Raw genomic sequence first — 14,258 nt, 5'->3', positions numbered from 1 at the left:
AAACCCTCTGATCAACTTTTATGAATCGGAGAGTTAGGATTATCATATGAAGATAATTTTTCAAGAAAGGCATATTTACAATGGGGCCCATCAATTGAACGGTCTGGATATTAGAATAATGTGGGCCGTAATGAATTTTTTAATAAATATGCGTGCACTTAGTTTTTGTAAAAATAAGATGGACCCACCTTGTTCTAAGATCTAAACCATTCGGTTGTTTGACCCAAAGCACGTCGTAGCACAAAAATCAACTCCATTGGATTATCTTAAAGCTATTATCTATAGAGGTTTCTATGGTGTAGCTTATCTACACATTAGAGGGTTAGATCATACACCGGAGATGATTTTTGGGGCACAATCTAATAACATTGGGGCCAGCAGACTAGGAATCTCGGATCTTCGAATAAGATGAGCTTCATCTCCATTATTTTGTGATCCAAACCATTCATTTGTAGGACCATAGCATAGATAGTGTGTGCCCAAAAAAATCTCCTCTATAGGATGATCCTAAACCTCCGATCTGGAGATTTCAAATGGACGGCACAGTGTAGAAACCTCTGCAGATCGGAGGGTTAAGATCATCCTATACAAAAGATTTTTTTGGGCACACCCTATCTACATCAGCGCCCACCAATTGAATGTGGGCCCCACTGTAAATTTTTAGGGCACTGTAATTTTGGGTGCACTGTAAATTTTTAGTACATCACCATGTGGGACCCATAAATCGCTTTTTATTACCATTGATAAAGAAAGTTTCTATCTGTATAGTCATTCTCAAAAAGGAATTTCCCGTTTGCATACGCCTATGAAACCCTAACCCCTGTCCTTAGTTTTCCTAAATCCAGCTACGTGCAATTTTCGCAGCCAAGAGTACCAATCTAAACCCTAATCTCTCTCTCTTTCTCTCTCTCTCTCTCTCTCTCTCTCTCTCTTGCGAATGATCCTTATTCTGTGATTTTCCTTTTGGATACGTGGATTTTAATGTCTTCTATGGTTAGGTTTTAAGCTACTCAAGTTGGATAATCTTAATTTCATATTCAAAATCAAGAGTAACAAATGGGGATTTTTATTTAATGGTTTTGTACTTTGTAAAGGGTTCTTAATTCTGATGCATTATTATTTATTAGCAGTATATTCATTGACATCTAGAAATCTTCAATAAAGTCATCATCACTGTTGTGAATTTCCTCTCCGTATGTGGAATTGATGGTTTGATTTTTTGAATTTCAGTTTTTACCTTTTCTCCTATATTTTTAAAGTGGATAACTAGTGTTATTTAGTTTATAATTGCTGATAATTCTAATTATAAGGAATTGAACCATTTTATTAAAGTCTTGACTAGTGTTGTTTCCCTCGCGTTTCCATTGTTCAACATCTTAAAAAGACTTTTTTCAGTCTAACATCGACTTATCAATGATTTTCTGGTTAATTTGACATCAGGTAATTGTTGTTGCCGTTTATATGTACCTGTATATACATATATTGAACTTGGTTGTGATTGTGAGTTTCACGTCCGCGTAACACCTAGGTACTATGGGATCCTATACACTAAATCTCTGCATTTGGTTTATCGTTTCTTTGTTCTTACTTCATGCGTTTTTACCTGTCACCTGATATTTTCCAGCAACTTGCTAATGAGTTTTGGCCTTGATTGGCTAGTGTTTGGTTTCCATACCATTTTTTTCTTGCTTTGATGAAAATTTTGTTGAAGTACTCTTGGAAACCATAAACAAGAACTTCCACTTCTTGTTTCTTGATTCACCTTTAACCACCTTTCCTTAACCTTCAACAACCTCCAATAATTGCCTTCCCCCTAATCACATTTCACCTTAACCAATTATCTCTATAGGTCGTTAATAGGATTCCCTACACAGTCAACCTCCCTTCAACAAAGATCTCCATTAGTTTCAAGTGCCCTTTTAGTCCCTTTTCTTACTGTTTCACTCATAGTTTTAAAACACCTCCGCTTCATCGTGGACTCTCCTGAGTCGACTCCCTTTTCCCTTGGCCGTGTTCTACATTTTGCCACTGTGTTTCGCGTTTTGCCCTATAGAGTCAATAAAAACTCCTTTTGACTCTCTTGAGTTATGACCGCGTCAACCGAGTACTCATCTGCCTCAACTGCGTTCTTGGCCACATCCACGCCTGGGTCGACAAGGATTTTTCTTGGCCGCATTTGAACTGCATCCTCATTTTTAAATACTGGTTTCACGAGCCTCTTCAACCTTGTCCACGACCCTATTCCTTCTGTTTTCCTCCCTTTTCCTTTGATTTTTTCTCAACAAATTCCTTAACCTTAGCCCTTATATGAAGTCTTTAAAAATGCAGATGCGGCGCGGATCATGGCTGAAGAAAATCCTAGTCAACTCGGCATGAGGCAGATGAGTACTCGGTTGACGCGGTCATAACTTGGGAGAGTCAAAGGAGTTTTTATTGATTCCGTATGGCAAAACAACGAACATGGCCAAGGGAAAAGGGAGTAGACTCGGGGGAGTCCACGAGGAAGCGGGGGAGTTTTATAACTATGTTTATATCTAAGCTTCCGCTACAAAATCCGTCAAATGGTATCAAAGCTTCTGCTACTTCATCCTGTGTCAGTTCCCTAACTTCATTCCTATTGACCATGGTTGGAGTAGCCCTCAGTATTGATTGGGGAGGGGGATGGCGTTGGGGTGGGGTTGGGGGGGGGGGGGGGTAGGGTTCACATCAAGGGAATGGGAAGCATTACCCATCTTCATTTCTTTGATGAAATGCTACAATTTGTGGGGCCAATCATGATCAAATTCACAACCTAAATGTTTTTTTTTTTTTTGAATGGTATTCACAACCTAAATGTTATCTTGAAATGACCCGAGAATCTTCCAGGATTGAAGATCAATTTGTGAAGAGCTCTATTATTGGTTATGACGCTGAAGAGATGAAGCTCTCTGATTTTGCTTAAGTCATGGGATCCAAAAAGGATAAGCTCTTGGTCTCCTATCTTGGTCTCCCATTGGGGTGTGACATTCATCCTAAATCTCTTTGGGCCCCAATTGTTGAGAGAATGGGGTGGAAGTTGGTGAGATGGAAGAAAAATCATCTTTGTTTTTTTGAATGGTAAAAGAATCATCTTTATAGATCTATTGAATCCCCTCAGCCATTATGGAGTAAAATATGGCCAGTGTCCGATCTGCCCCGCACCATTGCTTTTACTTGAACTGTATGCTTGGAAAAGACAGACACTGCTCAAGAGAAGGTAGTTCATACTCAGGAAGCGATGCCCGTTGTGCTACGCTAAAGAGGAAACTGTCAACCACCTTATTCATTGCAAAATCAGTTAATGGATATTGGAATCAGAGGGTTTCGAGTGAGTTGGGGTGTACCTAGATCGATAAAAGATCTAATTTGGGGTTGAAATCTTAAAGATCTGTGTTCTTTCGAAAAAATCGTATAGAAATTCTGCCCCAATTCCTGTAGCATGGACAATGTGGAACGAGATGAATGACATAATTTTTAACAAAAAAAGAGCTCCTAATTTTATGCTCCTGCTGAAAATAAAACCAATGATTGTCAGTTGGGCCAATAACAGGAAAGAGAGCTAGAGTATCTCCTTAACTGAACTGATCAGAGGTTTAAAGGAGCATTTGTGATGTTGGTTCAAGATAGTTCATTTGAGCTAGATGGAAACCTCTCGCGGCAGATAGCTTGAAACTGGATTTTAACAGTTGATCGATTCGTAAGTAAAATTGAATCCAATGAGTATATTTTAAGATCCTATTTGAGGCCTATAGGTAAAAGTGAATCCAATGAAGCCAAAGTGAGAGCTCTCACTGGGGGGGGTGGTGGTGTTTGCCCAAAAACTGTGGGGGTGTTTCACTTCTCTTCTTGATTCAATTGAATGTTTTGTAGGAACTACATCCTAAGCTATATATATATATATATATATATATATATTTGTATGTATGTATGTATGTATGTATGTATGTATTTACATATATAGTTACTTTACATACATATTTATTTCATTGCAGCCTGTGAGTTTCCAAAGCGATGGGTCCATCTAACTCACGTCTTTTGTAATCAGGAGTGTTGAACTAATGAACCATCACAAGGCTACCAATGGGTCCATTTCCCATGCCGACTAGAGATCCCATTTGCAAAATTGATTCGTGTAGACAATTAATGATATTTTTTTTTTGAATGGTACTCCAATGGGACTCCATTTCCAGCACCCTCGGACATATGCTATGAACATCTTATGACAGTGGGGCCAAGGAGAATGGGCTGGACTTATGATGGATGACAAGATTCGTGGACTCGGTGCCATAAGATTAGTAATTGGATGCCATTAAAATGGTCACTAACAGTGTACGTTTAAAAACTACATACATGCAATGGTTCATATTCAGCGACAAATAATACATTTTTTTTTAATGGTGATGACAAATAATACATATTATTGGATGTTAGGGTTGCATGGTTGGCCTGATTTTGGCTCTAGGAGATCCAAAGGAATGCCTATGAAATCAGCAATTTTGGTCAATCAAAAGTTGGACCCAATATACTAGTGGGTGCAACATCATTATATTACAATAATGAGGTTGCGCCCTATTGAATCCTTCATCTATTTTTGCTTCTCCATCTATAGAAACTAGAATGAGAAAAAGGAAAGAAAATCTCCTTTGCAATCGCCGAAAAAATTTAGTTTTTTTCCCCTCTTTCTTGTATGTTATAATATATTTTATTGTTACTTATGGCATGTTTTGCAACCTTGATACTTTTTTCCTGATTTTTTTCTTGAAAAATGACTTTTCCAGGGTTGATAAACTCGTTTTTTAGGTAAAACGTTCTGTGTTGGAAAATTTTGGTAAATAATTTTGTCTAAAAAATGTATTACCAAAGCTTGATAAAATCATTTTCCAAAGGAAATTCAAGCTTTGCAGGACACTAAGCATCATTTAATAAATCCCTTGGTGTTTATTTATTTTTGCGCGCGTGTGTGTTGCAGAAAGGAAAGAGTAAAGAGAAGATAGAGATGTTGGACCTAAATCTGTTCCGGGAAGACAAGGGCAATGATCCCGAACGCATTAGGGAGTCGCAACGCCGCCGATTTGCCAGCGTGGAACTCGTTAATGAAATCATTCTCCTTGATAAAGAATGGCGGCAGCGTAAACAACTACTCTCTAACCTCTCCTCACCCATCAAACATTCACAAAGAACTCTTTTTCTTCCTTTTGCTTGTTTCAGGCCAATTCGAGCTAGACAAACTTCGTAAAGACTTCAATCGCATCAACAAGGAAGTAGCTCGCCTAAGAATAGTACGTTTTTCTTTATTTTTTCCTTTTCACGTTTAAATCTTGTTCCATCTTGCTCTTTTCTTTGTGATTTTGATTCTTAGGGTTTATTTTTCTTATTCCCGAATTATATATTATGGTTGTGGTGGAGAAGGCAGGTGATGATGCATCGAAAATGATATCTAGTACAGAAGAAAACAAGCAATTGACTGCACAGAAGGAGATTGAAGTCCAGGAAGCGAGATCTGTGCTTTACTCCAAATTGGAGACCATCGGTAACCTTGTTCACGATTCTGTTCCCATCAGTAATGATGAGGTGTGCAATTCCTTGCCCTTTGCTCATTTTTTCTTTCTTTATTTCAGTAATTTTTTTTTATTGTTTGATAACAGAATACTTATTTCAGGCAAACAATCAAGTCATTCGATCTTGGGGAGAGAAACGAATTGAACCAAGATTGAAGAATCATGTCGAGCTTGTTCAGCTTCTTGGGATTGCTGATCTAGCAAAAGGTATGTCCAGGTGAAACTTTGTGAAGTAATTAATTCGCTTTGGCTTCTTGCTATGATAGCTAGCAGCTGCGAGATTAGAATGTAACATACAAATTCTTAAGCCCAAGAGTAAATTGGGTTTCTTTCTCTGATCGATGCACAGTTAAAATCCTACAATTTGAGTTTAAATCTTATGATTTGATTTGGTCTTCGTGATAAACAAACAATTCGTTTTGGACCCTCATTTACAAAATGCATGAACAAATTGTGCGACTACTCAAGAATGGAATGGTGCAGGGTTTTAATGAATTTGGATGATATAAAAGACTGTTATATCTGTTGGAGATGAAATGGTATTGTGGAAACATGCTGAGGCCAGCTTCGTGTTGTTAACTGTTCAGTGTTCACGATGCTCTTTATAGCTCATTGCTTAGTAGAAATGCCATGAAATTTTCGACTAAAATTTTGGTGTGACATGTTAGAATATTACTGGTTTGTCCAGATCTTATTTTCCACATTTTTGAGAAAATTCTCTTCCATATATATTCTATTTCTGATTCAAATAGATCTATCTACTTGTGATTTCACATTCTGACTTGGTTTCCAAACATTGATTGTTAGATTCCTTTTTGTACTCGATACGAAAAGAACAGAAAAAGCTTGTTCGGCAATCAAGACCCGTCAAGCCTGTTTCCACCCTTTTCACCTTTTGGGCCCTCAAAAGATGAGATTCTTCAGAGTGACTCGGTGTTGCTTTCGCAGATTCTCATCAATCCGTTTCTGCCCGATTATACGGGAGTGAATGAGAAGCCTTGCCAAACGCGCCCATAGTTACCAGAAACTTCCTAGTTAGATGGGAAGCTCGCTTTGGAAGCTAAGTTCTCGCTTTCCAAATTTAGGGGAAAGGCTTATCTTTTTTCTTTCTTTTTTTTTTTTCTTTTTTAAGAATTAACACATTGGACCAAACACCATCCATTCGTTGATTGCAAGGAAAAAAATGGGCTGGCCAGTCTTAAGTTGTAAAAAATCGCAACTGTGGCTAATTCAAGGTTTGGGTGAGGAAGCAACAGAGCTAAATTTTGCATGATTGCTACATATGATATATAATATTCGTCCATTTCTCTCTAGATTCCCTATGTCTCAATTTCCATCTGAATTTGGACTTATCCAATTTATGTATTCATTCCTCATACATGTACAAGGTAAAAGAGAACCGTTTGGACCTAGGATCTGATCTCATTGTGCCGCTAAATTTGCTATGCAACTGCCAAGTGTATGCAATACAACTTGTAAATTTGATAATCATATTTTACCATACCATCATTCAAAAAAAGAGAAAGAAAAAATACCGTACCCAAACTGAGCGGATGCCAATTTTCTACTACATAAGATTGTTTTATGAATTTATATTTTTTTGAATGATTTGTTTTATGAATTTATATGAAAATTCCCAATACTTTTGCGACGGTTATGTATTTTCGAGGTTGTTTGCATGGTCTATATTTAGTTATGTAGAACACATGAAGTCTGTCAAATTCAATTCCTATTCTTTCCAATATTTTGTTATTTATTTGTAGATTTGGAGCAAGAAAGGAACTGCTTGTGGTCTCTTGCTGAAGATTTTCTTGCGGTCACCAACTATCACCACGATGACTGTTTTAATTATCGACTATCCAATTATTTTCTTTCTATGCCATCTCTGAAAGTAAAAAATATTTTCTTCACTAACTATGCGTTGTCAGAGATATTATCCTGCTATTTCTTGAAATATTTACTCTTAACTGACCATAATATTTTTGTGTGCTGATGTGGGGCATTCCACATATATGGATGATATTATCCTGTTGTTACTGTTTCACCAAATTTAGATTTTGCACACCTTTTGGTTATTACTTTGTTTCTTGCAATATAATTTTTTAATTAAATTTAAGGAAATGTTTAATTCAAATTGTGTTTAAATCTGCAACCAACTCATGGGGCCTCATCACGTGGGATCATGCAGTAAATTGGTGATAACAGGAAATTTAGTTTCGAAGCTGTCCTTTATAAATTTCAAAATGGGATTGTATGTCTTTATGAAAATGCCACTAAACGATACTGTATGTGAATTTTCTCGACTTGTAAGGTGCTAATGTTGCGGGAGGAAGAGGTTTTTACTTGAAGGGTGCTGGTGTCCTTCTTAATCAGGCATTGATAAACTTCGGCCTTGCATTTTTGACGAAATGGAGCTATACGCCGCTTCAGACTCCATTCTTCATGAGAAAGGATATCATGGCCAAATGCGCTCAATTGGCCCAATTTGATGAAGAACTTTACAAGGTAAAGTTTTATTGATAGCATACCCTTAACCAGGATATATTTTTGTGTTATAAGGTGGTTGATATGCAAAGCCTTCCCTTTGTTTGTTGGATGAAATGACACAATATGGCAGGCTAGATAGATACTGAGGAATGCTACCTACAAATGCACCTCAAACACAGACACATCCAAACAGTTGGGTGTTTTGGACGGTGTTCCAACATTTTACCTTTAGTTCTCTGATTGTGGGCTTCCAATGGAGCCGTCTTATAGAACAGCTCTGATAGTTGTAGTTTGCTAAAGTCAATAGACTTGTTCCCTATGTTTTGTTATTGCTTGAACTTACTCTTCGACTTGATTCCCTTGACCACAGAAATCACATTTGATGTTCAATTACTGATTTGTACTAGTCCTTTCAGTATTCCTTTGATTATTTTGAAACAAATGTATTTGCTTCATCCTTTTCCTTTCAAGCCTTCCTATTTTGTTCTATCAAAAAACTATTGAGTATTTCTATTTTCTTCTTTCAAAAGCCATCCATCTCTCCTCTTTTGTGAATACCAGAAACCTTTTCGGTCTTGTTGATTTTTTTTTCTTGAATGGTAACTTTTCGTTCTTGTTGATGCTCCTCATGTCTTAATGTTTTCTATTTACCAACTTCTGAATTGAGTTAATGGCTGGGCTGTTTCTCTATTCTTCATACACCGCCTATCAGCTTCAACCACGTCATGGATGGGATATTTTGAAAACTACCCTATCTAGAGCCTCCATATCATTTCCAGATGCCTAAATTGTGATCCAAGCCATTCATTTGTAGGACCCTAGCATAGATAGCGTGTGCCCAAGAAAATCTCCTCCATAGGATGATCCTAAACCTCCGATCTGGAGATTTCAAATGGACGGCACAGTGTAGAAACCCAAACAATGTGGGCACACCCTATCTAGTATCTACATCAGCGCCCAACAATTGAATGGTATAGATCGCCCAAACAATGTGGGCCCCACTGTAAATTTTTAGGGCACTGTAATTTTGGGTGCACTGTAAATTTTTAGTGCATCTCCATGTGGGACCCAAAAATCGCTTTTTATTACCACTGAACTTCTCTTCACTTTAAATGCCAATAGAATTTATCTTACCGTCATTTTCATGGACCAATTATTCAGTCACTCCCATATCAAATATCAATAACCTAGCTGTATCAAACCCTGAGTAACTCACTGTAGTTTCATCCATGTTCCATACTCCCTTAAGATTAGATTTCTATGGCCTTAATGATATTGGTGTCCCATGTACTCAAGGTTTAACAGTTTAACCAATCATTTCCTTAATCTCCTTGTAATCCTTTCCTTTTAATGTTCAAAGTTCTTTGCATTTGATGTTAATAGGATTAGAATGTGCAATCTTCTACACCTTTTGTAGTAGATTTCGTACAAGTTTTTTTTTCTAGGTGAAAAAAGATGTCAATTGGACTGGAAGGGGAATGCACTTTGTAGTTTAAATTCCTTATTTTCATATTAAGATGGTGATGTGACTGAGGATTAAGCTCAAGGATCATTGGAACACTATTATTTTGATTTTGAGGAATGGTTAACCTTGATTTGCCCCAAATTCTTTCTAGAATTCTATGCCTCTTAAGTGAAAAAATGTTTGTTTCTGATTTTTTAGAGCATAATTAATTAGTTGACCTTCTACAGGTAACTGGTGAGGGAGATGACAAGTACTTGATTGCCACAGCTGAACAACCATTGTGTGCTTATCATCTAGGTGAATGGATCCATCCTAAAGACTTGCCGAAAAGGTTTGGATTGTCTTTATTGTCCGATGTTGTTTCTCTTTGAATATTTTTTTGACAACTATAGAAAGTAGGGGTGCTTATTCGGTTTAAACCGAACCGAAATAACCGAAATCAAGAAACCGACTGTTTTTCGGTTACCCAAAGTTTTGAACCAAAACCGAACCGATTGTTTGGTCAACCGAAACCGAAAACCAATTTCGGTTTTTCGGTTTTAACCGAAAACCGAATTCTGAGTATTAAAATCAGAAACCCTAAACCCCTAAACCATATGCCACTACTGTAAGAACAAAATCTAGCACATTAACTAACAAATAATTTCCAAACAAAAAAATTACCTAAATCAGCTCTGAAGAGGATGGAGCAGGAGCCCTAAATCTGCAACAATAAAAGAAAAAAAAGCTGCAACTCAATAAGAATGAAAAATTAGAAGAGAAGTGGAGAAAATGGGGGAGGAAATCATAGAACCTGAAAACCCTAGGGTTTTGGTGCGTTGCAAAACCCTATTTGCTTGAGATGGAGAAGGTGAAGTTCTTGAGATGGAGAAGGTGAAGGGGAGCATTTTTCCACCGGCTCCGGCCTCGGTCAAACACCGATTCTTGTCATTCCGGCGAGGTGGATCGACCTCTCTCTCTCTCTCTCTCTCTCTCTCTCTTCTTCTTCAAAAAGAGCCTTTCTTTTTATAAAATCTTTCTATATCTACTCTTTCTTTGTAAAAAATTTGGAAATCCCTTTTTTAATTTGCACGAGATTCTGACCCACCTTCCCATGATTTCTTGCCACCTAGCTGTTACAGACTTACAGATAGAGTTGGGAGAACAGATTCCCAGAATTAGATTTTTCTTAATGACGAAAACTTTTGATTGGTGTATAAAGGCTTCAAACAGTTGGGGTATTATGGGTATTTGATGGGTGTCATGACTGTAATGGGGCCCATTTAGATGAGAGGTCAAATCCCTATGTCACTGGCTGCAGAGAAATTTAATGCACTTTCTTCTCAAAGAAAAAGTTAGAGACAGTTGGCATGCATGATAATACTTTCTTTATTATAAAATAATTACTTTCTAGTAAAAGTAGAAGTTAAAGGCTGTGGGTTACACTATATTCACTCATGAATTATGAAATACCCTCGTTTCTTTTATACTTTCGGTTCTTCGGTTAAACCGAAATAATTTTGCACGAAAACCGAAACCGAACCCAAAAACTGAAATTTTATAAGGAAGGTAACCGAAACCGAACCGTTACACTTGGTAACCGAACCGAAATAACCGACCGAATTCGGTTCGATCAGTTATTTCGGTTTTAACCGATTAATGCACACCCCTAATTGGGGAGCCGTAATATTAAAAATGAAACTCTACTTTGCGTAGAGCTTTTCATTTCCTTTTTTTTTTTTTCCAGCTATTTCTAACCCTATCCTCATTTCCTCACTCATGTCCTCTCAAGTCTCTTCCTCTCCCACCACCGGAAAACCTAATATTCCATGTTTGCAAACATGGCCATATCGTCAAAACCTAGATAAGACGGATGAATTCTATTTAGGGGGGCAGAGAGATTTTAGGAATTTTTCATTAATAATAATGTTAATAATCTTGTTAAGAAAACAAATAAGTAGAGAAAGCATTTTTAAATTATTTATGGCAAAAGGCTTTTTTGCTATTATTTTTATTTATTGTGTTTCACCCATATTTCTAACTTGAACGTGCAGAGTAGCAAGTATATAAATGGTCTGGTGGTAAGCTTCTTTAGTAGAGTAAATACTTTGTCTTCTAAGTGGATGGTGGAACGGACTTGGGTTCCAACACCTTCATGCACATGTTGGAGCTTGTTTGGAAGTGCATGGTTGGAGACTTGTTGGATTCTCATGAAGAAGGAAAAAAATTACGTGTTTTGTCCGCAACGGTGTTAAATAGAGATGCCAAAGTGGAGTTTAACTTAAGCAAAAAAAACAACCTCAGTGGATTTGCATTCGACAAAGAGAAAGGAATCCTTATCCTCCCATTGATCAAAATCTATGATTGTACTCAGTCCTTACTCCTCAATCTCATAGCCTTTGAACATCTTCATAGAGGCGTAAGCCACCATGTCAGTTCCTATGTTTCCTACATTAGGGGACTCAACCGATCAATCCAGGATTTTGAGTTGCTGAAGCGTGAAGAGAACGAGAAAGTGGGAGAAACGATTTCGCAAGTGGTGTTCCAACTTCAGGGAAAAGTACTTCGAAAGCCCTTGGAGTTTGTTCGCCCTTCTCGCAGCAGCTCTCCTTTTGGCCCTCACAGTGTTACAAACTGTTTACATAATTCTCTCTTACTACTACAGACCTGGATGACACTCTCCAAACCCACCTTCTGTGATGCTTTCCTTCTCTCTTTTTTTTTTCTTCTTATTTTAAACAAGATTCAAGTGTGTTGTATAAGTGTGTATGGTGATTGAATCCATTTATAACTTCAATGACTAATGAGGAAAAGTGTTTACTTTGACCATAAACGATTGATTTACAACTCGTTTAAGTCGATATATTGGAGCAGACCCTATGGCCAAGTTTGAAATTTTTTCCCTCGGAATATTAGTTTTTCTTTTGAAACGTTGATGATAAGTTTCTTGATTTATTAGGATTATATTTCCTAAGTGTGGTAGGGTTATCATCTTTCTTTCTTTTCTCTTCATTAGGATTAGTGTCTTGTTTTATCTTTAGTCGGTAGGAAGTGGGAAGTTTTAGGAGTTCTTTTTTTTATTGGTTGCTTTCTATTTTTTTTAATTTTTATTTTTATGGGTAAGCTGGGGTTAGGGAGACCCCTACCAGATATATATGAGAAAACGGTTCCTACACACTTGTGTAGATAAGTTATCTACACACTAGCTTAAAATACAGTAGAGGCCCACATTGTTTGGATGATCCAAACCATTCATTTGAAAGGCCCTCACATAGATAGGGTGTCCACAAAAAATCAGATCCATAGGATCATCACAACCCTACGATTTGTGGATGTAAAATGGACGTGTATAAACCTTCACAAATTAGTCCATTTTTTGCGTCCACAATTCGAATGGTTAAGATGATCCTATGGATTTGATTTTTTGTGGCTACCCTATCTTTGTGAGGGCCTTTCAAATGAATGGTTTGGATAACCCAAACAATGTCAGCCCCACTGTAAGCTAGTGTGTAGATAACTTATCTACACAACTGTGTAGGAATCTCTCTCTCTCTCTCTCTCTCTATATATATATATATATATATATATATATATGAGGAAAATGATTGTGAGCTTGAAGCTCATATAATATAGCTTATATGAGCTTCAGGGCCCAAACACATGGGTCCCACATTTGTTGTGGTGATCCAAACCATTCATTTGTAAGGCCCCATCATAGATAGGGTGTTTACCAATAATCAGCTCCATTGGTCATCCTAACCCTTCCAAAAGCGGAGGGCAAAAATGGGCAGATTTGTGGCAAACAGTGTGTCCATTTTGCCCTACACTTTTAGATGGGTTAGGATGATCTTGTGGAGCTGATTTTTTGTACACACCCTATCTATGTAAAGGCCTTTCAAATGAATGTTTTGGATCATCCTAACAATGTGGGTCCACATGTTTTTGGGCCCTCAAGCCCATATAAGCTATATGAGGTTCAAGCTCACAATCATTTTCCTCTCTCTCTCTCTCTCTCTCTCTCTCTCTCTATATATATATATATATATATATATATATATATATATATATATATATATATATAAAGAAAAAAGATACAGCATGAAAAATGAGAACAACCCCGATCACAAGCGAAGGGGGAAACAAAAAAGGGAGCGAAAAACAAGAAACAAAAGGGGGACCAAAATTTGGACCATTTCTCGATTTGTGTGTGTCATCCTTGCGCAGGGGCCATGCTAATCTTCTCTGTATCGTTCCAATTTTATCGGATGTCTCCGAAGACGTGAAAGCCATTATTGGGTTTGGAATGGTAGTTGTAATAGACCAAACCCAATAATACTCAAAACGACCTGTGAAAAATAGAAAGCAGCCGATAAAATTTTGGAATACAATTGATGCGTTGCAAGGCAAGTATTTTGATTTTGAGTCACATTTATGCCATGTCTTCGTTGTTAGGCATGTATTTTCCCCTTTGTCCAAAGTGATGCCCTTTTTTTTTTCTTCCTTTTGTTAAAGGGGAATGACTCATTCTTTCCTTCCCCATCATTCTTTGGTTTCCCTCAAGGAAAGAATAATAACATCTTAGATGACTATATATATGGCACTGATTCAGCTTCTCATGTTAAATATTAGGTAGTGAAGACCAGCTACAAATTGGAGCTTGCAGAGATGGAACAACAAAGAACAACGGAAGAAAGAAGAGATTGGGTTGTACAATTTCAGGAGCGACATCAGTCCATCGATCTTTGGAATGT

The 14,258-nt window shown here is 37.3% G+C and overlaps 1 non-coding gene across 1 annotated transcript; it reads right to left on the bottom strand.

Moving 5' to 3' along the window:
* Positions 1-13,685: 13,685 nt before the first annotated feature.
* Positions 13,686-13,786, bottom strand: LOC143858336 (U6 spliceosomal RNA). Its single transcript, XR_013238916.1, has one exon. It is a non-coding gene; the product is annotated as a U6 spliceosomal RNA (small nuclear RNA).
* Between the last annotated feature and the right edge of the window lie 472 nt (positions 13,787-14,258).

The sequence above is a fragment of the Tasmannia lanceolata genome, unplaced genomic scaffold (genome assembly GCF_043159265.1).
Source record: "Tasmannia lanceolata isolate RefF3 unplaced genomic scaffold, GAP_Taslan_0.1 ptg000025l, whole genome shotgun sequence".
Lineage (NCBI taxonomy): Eukaryota > Viridiplantae > Streptophyta > Magnoliopsida > Canellales > Winteraceae > Tasmannia > Tasmannia lanceolata.
The sequence above is the reverse complement of the archived record's forward strand: the minus strand, read 5'-3'. Positions and strand labels throughout refer to the sequence as shown.